The 22601-nt window shown below is 39.5% G+C and overlaps 1 long non-coding RNA gene across 1 annotated transcript in view; it reads left to right on the top strand.

The window, feature by feature from the left end:
• Positions 1 to 16843: 16843 nt before the first annotated feature.
• Positions 16844 to 22601, top strand: part of LOC136867313 (uncharacterized) — a 43070-nt gene continuing 37312 nt past the window's right edge. The window contains exon 1 of the long non-coding RNA XR_011017980.1: positions 16844 to 16939. This is a non-coding gene — a long non-coding RNA (uncharacterized lncRNA). The remainder of the gene's footprint in view (positions 16940 to 22601) is intronic.

Here is a 22601-nt window from a genome sequence, read left to right as displayed (position 1 = left end):
CCTCATTTCCCTAGTATGCCTCTTCAGTAACACCTAGATTATCTATGACAGCTCTTGGTGGAGCTGTAGAGGATAAAACCAGCCTTTGGGCTGAATACCCAACATACATACTGTTTACTTAGTGTGTTATATTGACCTTCTTGGTTTACGCACGTAGGATGAAGCAGTGATCCGGAGCTTGGAGCATGCAACACACCACTGTTGTTACACCTAGCTTGAGATCGACAGCTTTCCAAGATGTTAACTATTGTAGGGAATACGCACTGTTGCCAAACTGCACTTCACAACTTGACACACTGTCTGGAAGAGTTTGAGGGTCTAAGGTATTCACTCTGGTCCGTATTGGAACAGCAACTATAATATCGACCTCAGATGTGTTGCGTAGCTTCATGAATTTTAAGAGACTGGTGTATCCTTGTCTGGAGGACGGACGCCAGGGCAAGAAAGAATTAAAAGGAACCAACTCCTATTGATAGATGAATACTTCCCACAGCGTATCACAGTAAAATACGTTGTTCTAATGAAATGATCACTTTTTATGCAACGCAGTACTGAAATACTGACACAGAAACTATGCTGCCGAAATAAACGTGGCATAGATACTCAACTCTTGCCGAAGTCATTTACATAAGGCGGCATATTCATCACTTCCCCATATTATCATTAAAACACCTCGATCAGGTTTCAGTCTTCAATTAACAAGAGTGTTATCGATATAATAATAATAATAATAATAATAATAATAATAATAATAATAATAATAATAATAATAATAATAATAATAATTATAATAACAATAATAATAATAATAATAATAATAATAATAATAATAATAATTGTACCGGGCGGTACACCTCTACGCCGCAAATTTAAGTCTTCCGCCAATAAATCCTCCTCTACCGGAGAAACTGCGAACTTTTAGAGCTGTATTAATTCATGAGTTTTCTCAGAAGAGGTCTCTACTATAAATTTTGGGAGTACAGAGTTGTCTATACTGTGTGAATTTCAACGTGTTTTGTCTTCTATGGATCAAGAAGTGTGGACATTCGCTGACAGATGTCTCTACCCAAAAAACTATGATCAATCACCCTGGTGCGAAGTGAAGGAACTTTTGTTGAAGAATTTTGTATTTATAAGTTTTGGTCTTTACTAAATTTTGTTCTTTCATTTGTGGGTTGGCAATATTAAGCTTTCTTTCCGCCTGTTTTGAACTTAGCCAATCAGTAATTTCTGTAATTAATTTTCCACCTATCAGAGGTTTCTTCTTCGAATTTCCATGTGTAACTCTTAGCTACCCAGTTAAGTTGAGTGGGTGTGTCTTTATTATTCATGAAAGGTCTCGAATCTTCCACGTGGGTTTAAAAACTGCTGATTTTCTCGGCTCTTCGCCACTTCAACAACATCTTGCTTAGTGTATAGAAGCATAGCAGGGGGCGGGTAGTGCCTCTTCCTTCGGGCAGCAGCTCTTCAACAAGGTAATGGCCGTTTAACATCTTTCTTTTATCTTTGCTAGCTCAGCAGTTTAACCCGCGGGGCAGGTCCGAAACCTTTAATATGTAACCTTTAAACATGTAAATCTTTTTCCGTCTTTGTAAAACTTCATATATCTTTAAATGTAAATCGGGGATAGAGAGTGCTTTACTCTCTCGAGCTCCCCTTCATTTTGATTTAAGGTGACTATGTTTTCGTAACTTATTTTCCAATCTTTCTTAATGTGTTAAAATTGTTCTTATACAAGTCACCTATATAGTGTGGGAATAGCCCCTGTGTATCGGCTTAGCGCCACGTAGGTTTTAACAAGCTTTCATGTAGGAGTGCTAGTACACGCCTCCATTCATCTTGATATTTTGGACCATTTAATTAATCTGTTCCTTTTCCACGAAGGCCTAGTAGGGTGGGTACAAGATACCCCTGTTTAATTCTTGTAAGTTTTGCCGTGACGACAAGCGATCGTAATGTATGGTATGGCCTTGAATAGGCTTGAAAGATTGAGAGCGGGTCAGCTCTTTCTGGTATTTTGAAAGGTACCTCGGGGAGGCGTGACATTTTGATTGCTGGGAGCAAGTGCTCCATTGTATTGAGGGAAATTCTGCCCTATTCTAAAATATGTGGTTGTGAGCTGAAAGCTCAGAAATTGTTAAACTTCGGGGCTCGTAGCCCAGAATTTGTAAAGACCCCTTAACTTGTGCTTTCGTTTGTAAAATTACATTGTACCTGATTGTTCTTTGTTATTTCACCTAGTGAAAATTGTTGAACCTTGTTGTCTATTGAAAGTATAACCTTTATTTAAATTTTAAATTCATTTTTCGGACTTGTAGTTAGACCCATTCCAGCCCGCACCTTCTTTCACCTCTGCTGATCCACCAAAACACGGTAACAATAATAATATAATAATTGAAATTGAAACAGATCTCCTGGAAATCAATATCTCAGAAGACATTGTACAGGACAGATGTAAATTCAGAACCAAAATCGACAATCACCACTTTGAAGACAAACCCAACACCAGAGCTGCTATAACTTGGACAGAAGAACGAAGGAAGAAGCTCAGCGAGAGGATGAAGAGATTTTGGGAGGAAAACAAGGCCAACACATCAGCTAAGCAAGTTCAACCGTGCTCCTGAGTAGGGCATAACGATGTAATAATAATAATAATAATAATAATAATAATAATAATAATAATAATAATAATAATAATAATAATAATAATAATAATTTCATCAGTGATTAGAAACTGCATAGAAGCATTGAGGCACTTAATCTCCACCCTCTCACTTACAAAGAATTACATAAAGAAGAAAAACTGGCCACTTGTTATATAGTAAGGAAGTCCATTGGCATGGACCATTCACCATATACAGAGGACTAATTAAAATCTTCTACTACTAATTTTGATTGTTCATTATTATATCCTTATTGGCCTTATTGGACCCCTTGAGTCTTCCATGAACAATCTTTCTTTGAAGGTTGTACTCTTTGATTCTTCTTATCTGCCCAGTACTATTCCGCCCGTTCTGACCACCGTTTTGGTAATTCGTCTGAAATCTCTACAGACCTTCCGTGCTTCATTACAATTGAAAATACGTGATTCTTAATAAGGTTGGTAATTTTGTTCTTGTTCCCTTCATCTGTAATTTCGAGTCTAACTGTTTTGAGATCCTCTTGAATTTCTTAGCGCCCTCCTGTCTTCTTTCCCAGATTTCCCATCACTAGTTGACGGAACATCCTGTTTTATGATTGACTGTTTATGTATAGTAAATATCGTATAAATATCTGCCAAATTAATTTTTCAAAATTGTATTTATACACTGCACCATCATGTACAGAGTATATGTGTATATGTAATAAATAGCACGGAGAGAGTGGGGCGCGTTGGTCTAAGCGGGTAACTGTCAGCTTGCATTTGCATTCGGAAATCGTTGGGTTCGCATCTTACTCTCAGCAGCTCTGAAGATAATTTTCTGTAGTTTCCCATTTTCACATGATGCAAATGTTGAGGCTGTACTTTATTTAAAACCACAGACACTTCCTTCCCGGTGCTAGCCATTTCCTATCTCATCACCACCAAAATATCTGTCTCAGAGTGTACGATATATAACCTCGAGCGATAAAACCCCTGTATATGTTTTACTTGATATAAATGTCAAGTATTTGTCTGTTTTAGCGGATGTGGAGAAGGTGTCCACGATGGAGGTGTTGCCTACTCAGAGCCAGAAGGTAAGTAGAGTGGAGTTGTACTTTCTATCACTTGTTACCTGATTTGAATATTCCTTGTGCTATTTAGCAGTACAGTATGTGTCTGTACGGTGTTTCAATTGGACACGCCAAGCCCCAGAATGTTGAACTCCTTGTCGTTACCGAACGAAACGCGACCCTGTTGGAGGCATCCGTGATACCTCTAGAACAGCTTCTCCACACTTGAATATTGGTTCCAACAGTGGACAATCAAACTTATGTTAATATGTTTCTAAGTGTCATGCGACACTATTGAGAACGATACAAGTCAGGCTCGAGGTGGGAGTTACGTCGAGGAAGTCATCGGGTGGTCCCGAGTGTCACTCTTGACCGAGGACTGGTATATCGCCTGCAAAGCAAAGCAAGGTCATCTCCGTACAGGCCATGAAGGCCTTTGGAGTAGTGGAAGGTAAAGGCTTCCACCATTGTTAACTTCGGCGTGATGTGGTAGAGTGGTTAGCTCTACGCCCGGCCGCCTTTGCCCCCAGGAATTAACCTGGTACTCATTTTGGTGTAGGCTGAGTGAACCTCAGGGCCATATGCACCTCCGGAAGTGGAAATCCCGTATCTTAAATTTTACGACTTCCTGACGCGGATTCGAACCCACGTCCTTCCGGGCGAACGAAGCACGCCCTTACCGCCTTGGCCATTGAGCCCCTCTTATATCGCCTGCACAGAAAGAAACCTTCAACCATCGCCCACACAAAGATTGTACAACCTATTCCCCCTAAAATTGCACAGTGAAAGTAGGCTTGCAACAGAAATCATGTTCCTTCTGCACACTTCATTTGCGTGTCCGTTATCGGAGGACACCAGCACTAACTTGTTACCTGGGTAGGGTACAAGATCTCCAAAACCAGGTATTTTGCTTAATTATTATTATTATTATTATTATTATTATTATTATTATTATTATTATTATTATTATCATCATCATCATCATCATCATCATCTATATGTTTAAAACACTATGCAATTTTTTGTTACATCGATTTTTGAGAAAATAGCTGAATCGATTGACATCGTAAAATATTATGACCTAAGCACACATCTCAATATTGTGATCTTTCCTACTTTTAAAGACACCATCCAAACTTATTCTTCTACTGATGTCCTCCCACGCCATCCCTCCACTGACAGCTCGGAACATACTACTACATCCTTACTACAACCCTAAATACTCATAACCATGTGCAGACATATGTACCCTTTATTTAAAATCATATTTGGGTATGATGCGCAAAGGTATCACCCAAATATCACTATAAAATTTGTCACAAATGGAACATAATAATTGCTTTTACACATATCAAGTGAAAAATCCCTGGCAAATTAAGAAATACCGTCGTTATTTGAGAAATATGAAAACATACTTAAGGCTTGTAGACAGGACTGGTTTATGTCGTACTACGCTGCTGGTGCCGTCTTTTGTTACTTTCTTCAGGTCCAGAGTTAGCACCGTGGAATGGGAGTGCTATGTCTGTAGATTCTCATTATCTTTGTCCATTCGCTGCTGGCGCCGTCTTTTGTTACTTTCTTCAGGTCCAGGGCTAGCACCGTGGAATGGGAGGGCTATGTCTGTGGATTCTCATTATCTTTGTCCATTCGCTGCTGGCGCCGTCTTTTGTTACTTTATTCAGGTCCAGGGCTAGCACCGTAGAATGGGAGGGCTATGTCTGTAGATTCTCATTATCTTTGGCCAGTACAAACAGCAAAATGGAGGTCAAAAGAAAAATAGCATGATCCTTGGACCAATAAATATTTTTATTTCTATTCGAACGAAATCACTAGTCCACTGAGTTTTTCTTATGTACATTGGCCATATCATTTTGTCGCCTATTAAATATTGCATATCGCGATACAATTCGTGAAATGATGTCATTGACAAGTGAAGAATGAAACGAAAGCAAAGAACTTCAGTGAACACAGATATCACACACGAAATTGTTCAAAGTGTAAGACAAAAGACATACGTGTGTCACTGTGAGCGCAACACCAAATGTACTTGTAAAGTAGTAAAGTACGTATTCATATTCTCCAAAAAACATATATTTCTTAATTTGCCAGGGATTTTTCACTTGATATGTGTAAAAGTAATTATTATGTTCCATTTGTGACAAATTTTATAGTGATATTTAGGTGATACCAATGCGCACTATACCCATCATATTTATGTGATTTCCCCAATGAAGATCTTTCCTTATATTTATACCTAGATATTTACAATGATCCCCAAAGGGAAATTTCACCCCATCAACGCAGTAATTAAAACTGAGAGGACTTTTCCCATTTGTAAAACTCACAACCTGATTTTTAACCCGGTATTTCACCATACCATAATCTCACACATTATCGAGGCAATTTCGCAGTTGCTCACAATCTTATAACTTATGTATTACTCTGTACAGAATAACATCATCTGCAAAAAGCCTTATCTCTAATTCTACCTGTTTACACATATCATTGAAATATATATATATTGACCTACCAGCCAGAAATTCAGCACATGATAATTTCGTGATTGAAATTTAAAGCAAAACGTTCACTTTTCCGAAAGATGTCATCATTTCTATAAAGATAGAATTCTTAATTAATTAATAATTTGAAAACTGTTAGGCTTATACCCGGAAGGTCAAAACCATACACGTCCGTCAACGAATTAATACTAAAGATGAAAGCTAGCTTCTCCAATTTCCTACATAATTCTTGAATCCATTGGAAATAATGATTTGCCTTCATACATTATTTTTCTATATATGAAGCCATAGTAATCTGGACACTTCCCAATGGCTCCTAAACAGAACCACATTAAGGCTTTATTGTAAAAAGAATGTGCGAAAATTGTTTAGATTTGGAAATAGCAAGTGAAGATAAAGCTGGCCAGGCTTTATACACTCAAATTGACTAAACATCCGATAAAACACTTCCATTTTCTTTCAAGAGGAATCAATTCCCAATTCGCTTCGCTCTTTGTGTCATGATCAATAAACCTCAAGGGACGTGAAGGTCTTTATTTACCTCAGCCAGTTTTGAGCCAAGGCCACGTAAATGTTGCATGTCAAGAGAGTGATATTATAAAGTTGCAAGAGTTGCTTCGCTCTTTGGGTTACGTAGCTATTCGTTTTCATTCGGAAGGTAGAGGGTTCGAATTCCCCTGTCGGCAGCCCTGCAGATGTTTTTCCATGGTTTACTAATTTCACAGCAAGCAAATGATGGGGCTGTACCTGAATTAAGGCCATGCCAGCTTCCTTCCCATTCCTAGGCATTTTCTATTCCATCGTCGCTTGACTAATAGGAAATTGAGCTGATCGTGCTCATTTACAAGGAGCAACTGTAAAGGAGAACGACCGTCTACATATTCGTCGTAGGCGTTCTAAGCCGTGGTGTGGGAAGTAGTGTTGGCTGCTGAGTTATGCTTCGAAGCAGTGCATCGTTTCATTCAACTGTCCGAATGAATCGAATCACAGCAGCAGCGAGCTCACGGTACGCGAGTGCCGAGCGGCGCACTCTGAGATCAGTGAGCCACAACACACACACTGTTATTATGGGAACCCAGGACATTGGCGAGGAGCCTATGTTCCGCTGCAAAAGAGTCATAAAAGGTCATGGAGAACTGAAAGAATCGTACGCTTGTGGATTTATTACGTCGGTGCGACGTAAAGAGAATATAAAATAAGTTTTGTGCCAACTGTCTGGCAAAATAATAGATTATAGAATTAAGTATTCAGGAATTATCTAGGTTTTGTAATCAATATTAAAGTTACCTCCTTTCCGCAGTCTGTACATTTCACACCACCGAGGTGAAATAGATGTAATAACCAATCCTGTACTGTAATATTTCGAAGAAAGAGAACATTTACAGATGTTGATGTAATTTCACAGGCAGCTGACTTTAGGGAGGTCTTCGCCCAATTCATACGGCCACTTTTGGAGGAGTGTAAGAAGTACGTAGGAGCAAGTGATGGTAAGTTATGTATTTAATACTGTAAAATAATTTTAACCCGTCATCGGTATCGTTGTTAGGTAGCCCCTAACAAAAATATTCCTTATTAAGAAAAGTTTTTTGGTTTAAGATTCAAACTTTTCAAACTCCAGGTATTCTCAAATGAGTTTATGAGTCACATGTTTTCCTTCGTTACGCGATGATTCACGCCCACGTGTCACGTGGAGGAGTGGGGGAAGTGCGTTCTGTCTGGAGTGTTAGTCCGCGCCTCGCTACGATACCTGTCGCGTCACAGGCAGTGTTAGGCGCATTCTAGCCTCGATAGCTTTGGCGTCACAGTTTTTGCGCATTCCGTGCTGGTGTAATGTTTTAGTAAACAGTATCACAGTGAAATTATAATGGCTAATAGGCCTAGTGAAACTCTTATTTTGAGCTAGATTGAAGAATCTTGCCCTGGAAATCGTAAAGCCACATCTGTTGAGACGTACTTTAGTCGATGTTCTGTCAATTGGTCTCAGAAATTCCATCAAAAATATCTTTGGACAAGAACTTCCCGTCAGAACTGCGACACCAGCAGCCCCAGGTAAGTATTGCTAACAGTTCTCACTTCTCCATTTTTACAAGTATCTAACTGAACACTTTGTAAAACTTGTTTATAATCATTACCAAAAAAAGCTATGGTGTTTACTGTATATATTTTCAGACGTTCCCGGGCGGAACAAAGATGTGCCTACTCCCAGTTCGAAAAAAACCGATTTACGTTAGCTCGCTGTGATACGTGCAAACGCTCAACGTGCAAATAGCACACTGGTCTAACAAAAAAGTAGTATGCAGTGAATGTTTTTCGCAAGAAGTTGAAAGAAATGAGTGAACAGGAAAATTATATAAAATAATGTTTACAAATCATGTTAACATTTGTTTTGTTCTGTAATATGTATTTGTAATGCCAAGGATTTTGTTGCTTTTCATAATATTTAGTAATAGTTATTAAATTTGTACAAATAGTTAACATAAAACCAGTCTGTTAAAACAAAATTATAATTACCTTCTAAAAGAACGAAAACAGTGTACGAGTCGAAATTGTAGTAGCAAATATTTAGGAAATAAACAATTGTAGATATATACAAATATGTAAGTATATGTACTAAATAACCAAATACTAGTATATATTATTCAAACTGCCGAGAAGAGCTCGTATAAGAACTAAAATCATATACCAAGGCGATGTTTGGGGAGCCCCTATACACGCTACCTCTCGCGTAAGTGCGGACAACGATACTGATGGCGGGTTAACAGCAACAACTTAATCCTCATCTTGCCGATGAATAGATGACTTCATCATTAAGTTACCTGTGGACCCGCTTTTCAATACTTTTTAGTTTTAATTCAATACTATGCATACATGTTTCAGCCCACTGAAGAGCTTCCTCAGTGCGATTTATTAGATCAACCCCATATTGTATACGTACTACTGTCATTAGATACAGTGTCACTGTGGTGCTCTACAGCGGATAGGTTGCACCTTGGGATGGTGCGGTGACAGTACTTCGCTCGTCCCATTAAGAGGCTGTTGCGTTCATGTAGCACAAGCAGAAAAAAAGGATCAAGTGTAAAAAAGGACAGCAAGAAGGCGATCATTCACCGTCTTCGCGACTGAGTGTGGTGGGAAGAACTGTCTATCGTTACACAATGACGACAACGACGACGACGTCGACCCTGCACTTCGCTCTGTGCTTGTTGTGAAGTGTAGATAAAATCACGAGCAGCAGGATGTAATAATTTCTCACTCTGAACACAATTAGGCATGACCGCTAAGCGAAGCGTTTCAGGTGATAAAATCAAAATCGTGCCTATCGTCATTACAGGGAAAAAAGCAAGCTGATGCTTGAACTGTTTGACCAACTGGAAATTGAACTGATCGTGTTCATTCACAAGGAGCAACTCTAAATGAGAACGACCGTCTACATATTCGTCATAGGCGTCCTAAGCCGTGGTGTGGGGAGTAGTTTTGGCTACTGAGTGAATGTTTCGAAGCAGTGCATCGATTCATTCAACGGTTCGAGTGAATCGAATCACAACAGCAACGAGCTGACGGTACGCGAGTGCCGAGTGGCGCAATCTGGGAATAGTGAGCCACAACACACACACTGTTATTATCGGAACCCTGCACATTGGCGAGGAGCCGTTGTTCCTCTGCAAACGTGACATAAAAAGTCATGGCTTACTGAAAGAATCGTACGCTTGTGGCTTTATTACGAACTCTAACTCTCAGCTCAGCAAATAGTCCACTCACTTGGATTTCCATTAACAAGGCGGTTTAAATAAAAGTTGAATTCACTTGCATTTTTAAAACTAAGTTAAATAATAACTCCGAAGTAGTTAGGCCAATTATAGGTTCTTCTATTTATCGGGTTAATGAATCTTGGTATTATAACTAAGTTTACATTCGAGAGTTAATTCAACTCAACTCTATAGTCTCCACTATAACTAGGAGTCATAACCATGATCACTCAGAAATACATATTTTACATGTGTAAGAGCTGCTCTGCACTCTCTCAGTTCGTATATCGCATCATTGCACAATAATTAAGTCATTGAATCACGAGATCACCGATTGCCCGTGGACGGATATCTTTCTTCTAATTCTGTACACTGTTTAATGGAGTTGTCACCGTAAGGGGAGGCCTTGTAACAACAACACGTTATGCGAACAGGTAGCTGCAGGTGAAACCTCAACCTGAAGCCTGGATGACATGCATAAGGAAGCAGTTGATAGAATGAAGACCAGATAGGATAAGTGAGCATTGAGTGTTGTTGCTGTTATTGACCAGTACACCCGATGTAATAGGAATGGTAACCAAAATGTGCCGTGCATCGGAATATTGTACCAATTAACGTGAACGGAATCGGATAGATTCAATAAAATGACTCGAATATCCCATCACTAGTGGGAAGAACTGGCCTTTGCTACACGACAAAGCCCCTGCACTTCGCTTTGTGCTTGACCAAGAGGAACGGAATTGAAAATAAAGATTTCAAACCGCCGATGATGTCATCGCTGTCACAAGAGCACCCGTATAGGATTTTTCTGCCAATAACACTCAGCAATGATCTGAAATGTTGTACTAATGTTGACAAACTTGTACGGTGGCTAACGGAGGCTATTTTGAGGGACGATGGGGAGATGTGTAAGTGAACCCTGTGTTGTGTGGCTGCCTACACTCTGCTAACCCGTCCATGAAGTTATTTACTGTGGCAGGATCGTGCCATATACGTAAATAGATTACTAACATCTCATATGAACGTAACAAAGCATTTAAAAAAGGGCACTGAAGGAATCTTTTAATTTATATTAAACATCCTAGTCTACAGGTTGCAAATATTTATGTTAATATTTGGTATCTAAAGCTGTAATGTCTATTACAAACTTACGAGTATTATACGCTGATAAGAGTATGACTTCGAAAAGGTCATTCATAACCTTCAACGGATGACGAGTGTTTACTATACTACTGTGGTTGAGGTTTCTATTTGTTTTAATGGTCCCCAAAATCGGGATATCAATAACTTAAAATGTTAAATACACTGCTGTGTAAAACTTAAGGACGAGATAGGTAAAGCAACATAACATATTCACTACAAGGTGGAAATGCATGAAAGTGCTGTACCTTGTTGCTAGAGGGCTCCAAACTTGCATAGAAGCCTGACGTACGGTCAACGCGACTACAGCACCAAATGAGACTGGTCCCACAAAACGAAGAATTTGAAGGAATGGGACAAGACAGTGTGTTTGATATGCGAGTTGTTACGGTGCGCTGTGGTGGTGTTATTCAATAGAACATGGCCCGGAGATAACATTTGGATGACTTCACACGGGGAAGAATCATGGGGGAAACTGGAAGGAGGACGAAGTGGGACGAGTGTAGCTCAGGAGTTGGTATTGTCCACAGTGTTGTTTCACGTGCGTGGAGAGCATTCCGGACCGCAGGCACTGGTGGCGGAAGGAAAAGAGAGGATCGACCACGGTCAAATACAGCAGTAGGACATGAATGAATTAACTGGAACCAACTCCCATTGACAGATGAGTACTTCCCACAGCGTATCACAATGAAAATACGTTGTTCTAATGAAAACATCATTTTAAGCAACACAGTACTAAAATACTGACACAGGAACTACGCTGCCAAAATAAAGTTGCAACGATACTCAACTCTTGCCGAAGTCAATAAAATAAGGCGACATATTTATCACCTCCACATATTAACATTAAATCACCACGATCAGGTGTCGGATTGAGGATGCAAATAACTCTACTATCGTGGCGGCACATGGTGCGTTCATAGAACGGCTGGCCTGGATTTACAGTACAAATGGCACATGTTAATAGCAGATACAGAAATTTTGGTTGTGTAATCATGGAATGACACACACATTGTTTCGGCTGTAATTTTCGTGAAAACCATTTAGATGTTGTGAAACGCTTCAAGTGTAACAGACACAAAATGTCATCATATCTAATATTCCAGACAGTGAAAGCATCAATCAAAATTAATATATACCGAGCTCGATAGCTGCAGTCGCTTAAGTGCGACCAGTATCCAGTATTCGGAAGATAGTAGGTTCGAACCCCACTGTCGACAGCCCTGAAAATGTTTTTCCGTGGTTTCCCATTTTCACACCAGGCAAATGCTGGGGCTGTACCTTAATTAAGGCCACGGCTGCTTCCTTCCCACTCGTAGCCCTTCCCTGTCCCATCATCGCCATAAGACCTATCTGTGTCGGTGCGACGTAAAGCAACTAGCAAAAAACAAATTAATATAAATAGTTGCTTTTTATATAGGGCGATTCATAGAAAACGTGCAGAATTGAAATCGATGCCATTTATGTCTGGTAGGAGATTGGAAGATGCAAATATATCCCAAATATGAAAAGTCTGTGGGAGGTTAACTTACCATCACAGAAGATTTTAGAAATGACCTCCATCTGCATGCTGACACACCCGTCGATCCACCCTTCTGTCAGCTCGCTCTAGCGTTTCCTTGCCTATTCCATTGATTTCAATCATGATGTTGGTCTTCAAAACTTATATTTTTCGTGGTCGATTTCGATACATTTTATCCTAGAAACAACACCACGGGAAATAATCTGGTGTCGTTTAGTTTGATGATCGTGGTGGCCAGAAATGATTATAGATTATTCTGTCTTTAAAGAAGTAATAGCATGTGACTCAGTCGATGTGTTGGCAAGTCGCACTGTGTTGACATAAATAACCTGCGTTCATTGTCCTGTAGTTGCTCGACAAATTACAGGGAAATGTCCTTGTGCCGGTGTGTATTAATGGTATCCGAGAAGAAGAATGGACCCACTATTCGGTTTGCCGAGACTTCAAACCAACTCCGACATTCTGTTGGTGCAGGGGTCTTTCATGTATGCCCTGTGGGTTGTGTGTGGCCCAAACGCGGGTATTTTGAGAGTCAGGTAACCTGGAACCAGGCCTCATCTGTGAGCCACGTGATGTTCAGAATTCCCGGCAGCCATTCGGTAAAATCTATGAACCATGTGCAGTGACCGATTCATTACTCAATATTCGGTTCCTGCAACTCGTGAATGGCAGTCATCTTGTATGGCCGCAGTTTCCTTACCTTGGCCACACTCTGACATATGAATACCCCGCCTCCTTGATACAAGGAACGTAACGATTTCGTAGGAAACTGAAGCAGGCGATTTCGAACAACTTCCGCCACTTCTGCTAACCTCTTCAGTCCCGAACCTGTTTTCACATTCAATATGTTATATTTTGCTCAAATAACTTTAAAATGTTAAAAACAAGAAATAAAATTTTGCTGATTTTTTAATGACTTGTAGCATATATGCTACATCAGGACTCAAGAGTTGATTTTTCTACCATTATTAATCTCTTCCTTATATTTTATTGTATTATTGCAAGTAATTAAAATGACATGTAGAGTATATGCTACATACGGACAGAGGAGGCTAAACCAGATGTGTGATGTTTGTCACACTCGCTCAACGAAGACCCAGTTGTTTCCAATTTTCTAACTATAGCCAGTATAATATCTCTCTTAGAAGGATCGTACACGGATCGTAAGATATACTTGGCCGAAATCTCGCTGATATATAGTCGTTTATAATACTCAAGGTACTGTTTACTTAGTGCGTTTTATTTACCTTCTTGGTGTACGCACGTAGGCTGAAGCAGCGATCCGGAGCTTGGAGCATGCGACACACCACTGTTGTTGCACCTAGCTTGAGATCGACAGCTTTTACTATTGTGTCCGAGGCGTAAACTATTGTAGGGTATACGCCCTGGGGATACACCACACTTCACAACGTACCCCATATATTGACACACTGTCTGGAAGGGTCTGAGGGTCAAAAGTATTCACCTTGGTGGGTATTGGAATAGCAAAAATAATATCGACCTCAGATGTGTTGCGTAGTTTCATTCATTTTAAGAGACTGATGTATCCGTGTCTGGAACGGACGCCAGGACATGAATGAATTAACTGAACCAACTCCCATTGACAGATGAGTACTTTCCACAGCGTATCACAATGAAAATACGTTGTTCTAATGAAAACATCATTTTAAGCAACACAGTACTAAAATACTGACACAGGAACTACGCTGCCAAAATAAAGTTGCAACGATACTGTACTCTTGCCGAAGTCAATAAAATAAGGCGACATATTTATCACCTCCACATATTAACATTAAATCACCACGATCAGGTGTCGGATTGAGGATGCAAATAACTCTGCTATCGTGGCGGCACATGGTGCGTTCATTGAACGGCTGGCCTGGATTTACAGTACATATGGCACATGTTAATAGCAGATACAGAAATTTTGGTTGTGTAATCATGGAATGACACACACATTGTTTCGGTTGTAATTTTCGTGAAAACCATTTAGATGTTGTGAAACGCTTCAAGTGTAACAGACACAAAATGTCATCATACCTAATATTCCAGACAGTGAAATCATCAATCAAAATTAATATAAAAAGTTGCTTTTTTATATAGGGCGATTCATAGAAAACGTGTAGAATTGAAATCTACGCCATTTATGTCTGGTAGCAGATTGGAAGATGCAAATATATCCCATATGAAAAGTGTGTGGGAGATTTACTTACCATCACAGAAGATTTTAGAAATGACCTCCATCTGCATACTGACACACCCGTCGATCCACCCTTCTGTCAGCTCGCTCTAGCATTTTCTTGCTTATTCCATTGATTTCAATCATGATGTTGGTCTTCAAAACTTCTATTTTTCGTGGTCGATTTCGATACATTTTATCCTAGAAACAACACCACGAGAAATAATCTGGTGTCGTTTAGTCTGATGATCGTGGTGGCCAGAAATGATTATAGATTATTCTGTCTTTAAAGAAGTAATAGCATGAGACTCAGTCGATGTGTGGCAAGTCGCACAGTGTTGACATAAATAACCTGCGTTCATTGCCCTGTAGCTGCTCGACAAATTACAGAGAAATGTCCTTGTGCCGGTGTGTGATAATGGTATCCGAGAAGAAGACAACTTCCGCCACTTCTGCTAAACCAGATGTGTGATGTTTGTCAGACTCGCTCAACGAAGACCCAGTTGTTTCCAATTTTCTAACTATAGCCAGTATAATATCTCTCTTAGAAGGATCGTACACACTATACTCTCACCTGAACGCGTTTTATGTACTGTAATTGCGATAGACTTCGTAATGCAACACTTTTTACTCTAAACACGCGCTGAGGAATGTTCAGTGCATCTTTAATGAATGCACGGCAAATCAACAAGGTAGACAGCAACTAGCAAAACTGAAGGAACAATTGACGTCTAAGAACGAATTACTTGCATAACGTTTGCAAATGTTGGTAAGAGAATCTTCCAGAATTTCTTCAATTTCAGAAAGCAATCACACCTACCTTTCATCTATCAGACGGGAATTGGGTCGTTTTGAAAACCACTCAGCTTGTATAAATCACCCTGTTCATTGAGCATCTGCTTTGTTAATTAATATAGGTCGGTCTGAGTGGCTCAGACGGTAGAGAGCTGGCCTGAACCTAACTTGGCGGGTTCGGTCCTGGGACAGTCCGGTGATACTTGATGGGTGCTGAAATACGTCAGCTTCCTGTCGGTGAATTTACTGGCTCCTACAGGAACACATTCGGGACAAAATTCCGGCAACTGGCGTCTCCGAAATCTGTTAAAATATTGTGGAACTTAAAATCAATAACATTAGGCCTATTATTGGTAATAATAGCTAATGTACGGTATGTTTAAAGGCGTTTTTGTATAATTTTGTCAACAACGCTGCAACTAGATGATAAAAATGACTCATATATCACTTTTTTAAATTATTTGCCGTATTTTAACGGCCTGGCAATGTATTTATACAAAAATCAAATCTAACGGCCGTGGGCCCACCAAGCGACCGCTGCCCAGTCCGAATTTATGCAAAAAATTAGGTAAGACGTGGTCAGTACGACGAATCCCCTCGTTCGTTATTCTTAGATTTCTAGACCGTGGCCACTATCTCTCAGGTAGCTCATCAACTCTTCTCGTGTAGGCTGGGTGAACCTCAAACCAGCCCTCAAATTTAAGTAAAATTCCCTGACTTGACTGGGAGTCGATCCGAATATACTTCAATCTGTGACGTGAAAATGGGAACTAATATTTATTTGGCATCATGGAATTACAGCTTGGAAACATCTACGAGAATTCATTTATATTTCTGGCATGTGTACTTGTGAAACGAGACGTTATCTATCGCTCATTGTTTGAAACTGTCATCTAGTTGTGGAATATTCCATGCACACTTAATTCGAACTATTTCTCTTATTGTTACGTATTGCTGGATGAATCTGAGTGGGTCGATTTTGATCAATGGCCGTGCGTCATGCGCATTGTGCGACTATGATTGGTGGGAGCAGCTGTGAACTTCCGGCATGCTCAGGGAGAGCGAGCCAGTCGGTCTGCTGTGTTCGAGCGTTCAACATGGCTGTGATTAGACGCGCTCGTATGAAGACAACTTCATGTTGCCAGAAAGTGCTAATAATGGAGTGTCAATCGCCAGGATGAGTGCGATGCTATTAGGGCTATGTCCTTTGTTATTTTTAATATTAACGTGAGCTCCAACCATTGTATTTCATTACTGTAGGTAGAAAACTTCGTGTGAGTGTTTACCGTTAACTAGATGGGAAGTGCAAAATGTGTTGTAATTTGGATATCTTAACTTTACTCAAGTAAGTACTGAAAAGCATACATTTTTCAAGTGATCTCGTACAGCCAAGGAGCACATCTTCGAAACGTCTGTTTGTTAAAAAAAAACTGTAAACGTCTGGTAACAAAATTTACTGTAACGGATAGGATTTAAATTTGTAAAAGTATGTAACAAAATTTTACGGGAACTTGGAATCGCTAGGTATGCGTGTATGAGGCTGTAGTTCGTGGGTGTTGTTTAAACTTTCTGTGTTGTGGTTCGTATCTTGTTTGCCTACTCATTCTTGGTTGTGTTTATTATCATTATTATTGTCGACGTTATTATTATTATTATTATTATTATTATTATTATTATTATTATTATTATTATTACTATGTTCATTTAATTTTATTTTCCTCCCTAATTTTCTTTGTTGTTCGTATTTACCTTCTAACTGTTACTATTGCCTCGACTTGGTAATTATTTGGATGTGATCGTTATTTGCATTATTGGGACTTAAATTAAATGACACCTCATGTATACATCTTAGCGTGATCCAAAGCCCCCTCCATCCTAAATTATTTAGGCAGTTGGTGTACTGTTAACAAAAGGAAATGTAATTTCGTACTATAACCCATGGGAGTAATTAAAAAATGTATTACTATGATTTTAATAAGGTTGAGTCTGTAAAAATTTGAAATTTTCTGGTCGATATTGAATTTAAAATATGCCAATCTCCTTACGTTTGCCTGTCTCATTCTGCTTTTTGTTTGGGCTTCTTGCCGTTGTTGTTATTATTATTACGTAATGGTCATCCCTCTCTTATCTTATCTGATGACACGTTATTAATTTTGGTGACTTTGATGATTATAATGAGATTATGGCTTGGCGTCGGTAAATGTCGCTCCTGGGGTGTGCTTCGAATTCTATTATTATGTGGGAACGCATTATGTACCTTTTCCATTGATATTTTCTTATTTGGTTGAGTTAGTTAACCATCTTTGTTTTATTAAAATTTAATCTGGTTTCCTTTAATTATGTAGATTTTTATTCGCGGTTGGAGCCACTAATTTATTATTGTACGCTATTGTGTGTGTTTTTTGGGCGTGTTTCCTCTTACTTGTTAGTAGTGTAGCAAATTTCAATTTTAAACAGAATTTCTATCTCGGGCCCGCATATCGGTTGCAACCAATTTTTAAAACAAACTGTACGTAAAGTAACGAATTTGACTAGTTTAATTAATGGTATTAGTTATGAATTTTCCAAATTTAATTTGGGTGGAAGTCTATGTTAATGTCAGCTTCATTTCATCTTAAGTTCAATTTTATTTTAAAATACTGTTTCTCTCTTTTAGTATAACTGCGTTTTAATTTTTCTAAGAAAAGGGAATATATATATTCAATTGTTCTTATATTATACCGATTTTCAAATTTTATTTACTAAGTAAATTTTCCTTATTTTAAATTTAATCTCGTGTGTCATTTAGTAGTTAGTAATATTGACCTGGCAACCTGTCAACGTTTATGTAAGACCCTGGCCTTTTCCTTTATGCTTTTGCCCTCCACGCTTCGTGTTTTGTGCTGCTGCTCTTACGGTAAGTATTGTGCTTGTTTTCTTCTTGATGTTTGTGCCTTTTCATTTTGATGTTTTGTTTACAACTTGGTAAGGTTGCACAATCTACAAGCGTGTTATCGATACAATAATAATATTAATAATAATAATAATAATAATAATAATAATAATAATAATAATAATAATTTACCAGTTACTCCATCGGGCGCGTCCCATTGGAATTGGGGAAGCTCGCTGGCTCTGCCACCAGCAGAGTCAGAGGGTAGTAGAGAAATAAAATACCACCGTGAAAAAAAACTGGTCCCTTTCCAGGGTTACGGCGAAGACTGGTAAATGACCAGAAGCCAGAAAACATCTTGAGGCAACTTCTAGGGCTAACAACCCTAGTTGTAAAAGGATGGGTACCCGTCCAAAGCAAAGTCAAGTCAAGAAGCATGATGGCACAACGTTTCAAGAAACAAACCCCAGGGGGTAAATCTTCGGATAAATCCCTCGTCGTTAACGCCACGGCGCACGAGTCTCGTTCGGATTCTGGGGGAGACTCGACATCATGCAAGAGACGAGTCGGAGCGTCTCGGTGTACCCCGAAGAGTCAAAAACTCAGGTCAAATTCAAAAACCCTTCTAGCTACTTTCAACATAAATTCACTTACAAAAACTGGCAAGCTGAAAACCCTCACCAAAGCTCTTCACGAAAATCAGATATCCATAATGGCCCTACAGGAAACAAGGTAACCAGATGAAGAGATTTTTGAATCCGAAGGCTATCGATTTATCAAGAGCAAAGCGCAAAGAGGAATCCTCAATGGAGCTGTGATGCTTGGAACCGCGTTTGGTGTTAGAACCAAGATCCTGAAATCGATAGAAAATTTCGAACCTGTGAATGACAGATTGTCTATACTCACAATTAAATGCGCGAACAAAACCTACGCCCTAATTAACGCACATGCTCCCACAAATTATAAGAACAAGTCTGATCCAGACGAAGTTGATAATTTCTGGGACTCACTGGATGAAAAATTAAACAAAATCCCCAAACACCATGTCAAGCTTCTTTTGGGTGACTTCAATGCCCAACTAGGTCGTGAACCGAAGTACAAGAAAGTTATAGGAAATTAACCCTGCTCACAAAAGAACCAATCCTAACGGCAAAAGTCTGGTGTCCATTTGCGAAAATCACAACCTGCAGGTCATGTCGACCCACTTTCGCCATCTACCCAGAAAGCAAATGACTTGGCGTTCTCCCGTCCAAACTCTCGGAGAGTTCCAAATAGATCATGTTGCAATCTCCAGGAGAAACAGCCCTGAGATTATGAATGTCAAGGTAAAGAAAAGCATCAATGTGGCCACAGATCACTATATGTCTCTTATCAAATTCAAGCTAATTCCCGCAAACACAAGGAAGACAACCAAACAGATCACACGCTTCGACAATGATAAACTTCGGCAAAGGGTCGAGGAGTTTCAGGAGAAGACTAGACCAAATGACTGTGACTTTGACAACGCCAAAAGTCTCCTTGTTGAGGCCGCCAAAGACGTTGCAGAAATCAAGAGAAGCAAAAAGCATGCCTGGTGGAATGGTACCTGCGAATCAGTCCTCAAAGAAAGACTCAATGCGTGGAAACAGTACTAGTCTACGAAATCAGGGAATGGTTGGGAAACCTACAAACCCCAACATGCCCAAGCAGCTAGGGTGTTCAGAACTTAGAAACGTAAATACGAAAAATACGAAAAGATAGAACAAAACTTTAGGAAGAATGAAAGCAGAAGGACTACAGAGCCTTCAAACGCAAAATCACTGTCTATAAACCACCATCTCTATGCTTTGAGCGAAAGGACGGCACACTGGCGACGTCAAACGAAGAAAATTGCAGCATTCTGGCAGACTACTTCAAGAATGTATTTAATTGCTCTAAACCGCAAAGCCCCATTGAGACCAAGGAACCCTTACTCAGGTACCCAGATTTCAGACCACCCGACAGGGATGAAATCAAGCGCCACATTGCCCGTCTCAAGAATAACAAAACACCGGGGGAAGACTCAGTAGTAGCAGAACTATGGAAATATGGCCCACAGGAATCTCTTGATATCTTGCAAAAGCAAATAGAAGAAACTTGGAACAAGGAGACCCTACACGAAGATTGGAAAATAACTTTGATTCATCGATTACACAAAAAAGGCAGCATTAAGAACATCAACAACTACAGAGGAATATCTTTGCTACCCGTGACTTACAAAAATATATCACTTGCCATCCTGGAGCATTTGGAAGCACAAGTCGAACATCAAATAGGTGAATACCAAGGAGCGTTCAGAAAAGGTCGCTCAACAGCCGAACGGATCTAAAATCTCAAAACAATCATCAGATATTGTACACTAAGGTCCAAGCAGTATGTGTCTGTCTTTGTGGACTTCAAGAAAACGTACGACTCCATTGACCGGGAAGTCGTGCTAAACATCTTAAATGAATTTGGAGTTGATTTGAAACTGCTGGCATTAATTAGAGCCACCCTGACCGATACAAAATACAAGGTGAAGTTCCACGGATGTCTCTCGCATTCCTTTGACATCAAAACAGGAGTCCGACAAGGTGATGAGCTATCCCCGATACTCTTCAACTGTGTTCTTGAAAGGATCATCAGAACCTGGCGGGTGAGATTACAGGAAACCAACTACAGTCCATTAAGAATAGGAACCAAATCCAAGGGGATCGCAACAGACTGCTTAACATTTGCCGATGATATTGCTGTTCTCTCAAACGACATATAAACCGTTAGAGCTCAAGTTGAAATTTTAAAGAAAATTGCCGAACAAACTGGTCTGCAGATATCGTTTGAGAAAACAGAAGTAATGACTAACATCAAAGAGGCTCCACCAAAACTCAATACAAAGTACGGGGACATCATCCGAGTAGACAAATTCAAATACCTTGGTGAGATCATCATGAACAATGGACTGGACAAAGAAGCACTTCCGGAGCGAGTACGCAAACTGGAAATAGCCTACCAAACATCCCGCACAACCTACAACAAAAATGCCTTTCCCAAAACACCAAGATACGTCACTATGTCAGTAGTTCTATATGCAGCCGAAACCCTGTCTTAAATGCCAACAAAGGACTCCTTGAAGAACTGGAGAAAAAAGAAGGCAAAATTGTGAAAGGAATTTTAGGATCAAAGTACAGAAATGGAATCCATCAAAAGAGATCCAACGAGGAAGTCTACAGCAAAATGGAGAAAATTACCGACACAATCAGAAAAAGGCGGGCACGATTTTACGGTCTTTTGAAAAGAATGGACGGAAGAAAGTTAACTAAAGTCATCTTTCACTTTTTTATTCAAACCCCAAAGCCACAATTCCCTGGTTTAGAAATACCAAAGAAGACTTACACATGCTGCATATCTCTGCTAAAGACGCCCTTAACAGAGATCTCTTCCGTAAGAAAATATTGACGAACGGGCTAAACCAAGACGAGCAACCGAAGAGAAGACACGGTGCCCCTTGGACAGTGGAGCGTAAGCAGGTCCACTCACAAAGAATGAGGGAAATTTGAGCTCTAAAGAAGGCCAAGTTCAGTGTCAAATGCAACAAGACTTAACGTGGTCCTTGATGGGTCCAGCGAATTATATATATATAGTAATCATTCCGTCAGTGATTAGGAACTGTACAGAAGCATGGAGGCACTTAATCTCCACCCTCTACCTTACAGAGAATTACAGAAAACAGCAATCCTGTCCACTTGCTATATAGTAAGGAAGTCCATTGGCATGGATAATTCATCACATACAGAGGATTAATGAAAATCTTCCACTAATAATTTTGATTGTTCATTATATGAAGGGGAGTTTAAAAGGCAAAATGTGAATTTTTTTGAAATTTTTCAAAATAAGTCCTAAAATATTATTTAGTGTTCTATGAATAAAATGGTATATAATTTATCTCTGTGTGACTGCTAGAAGTATTTTATTTTTAATTTTATAAAATTGCTTGCATATGCGTCAGGCTGGTTAATTTTGGACATGCATCTCTTTATTTACGAATGTCTCTGAAACTACTGCACGTAGAAGGCTGTGATTTTCGCCTATAGATAGAGAATACTCGGCGCTCAATTTTCGTTACTCTTCTGTTTCAATT

This window comes from Anabrus simplex, chromosome 3 (genome assembly GCF_040414725.1).
Source record: "Anabrus simplex isolate iqAnaSimp1 chromosome 3, ASM4041472v1, whole genome shotgun sequence".
In the NCBI taxonomy this organism is placed as follows: Eukaryota; Metazoa; Arthropoda; class Insecta; order Orthoptera; family Tettigoniidae; genus Anabrus; species Anabrus simplex.
This window is presented reverse-complemented; position numbering and strand designations above follow the sequence as displayed.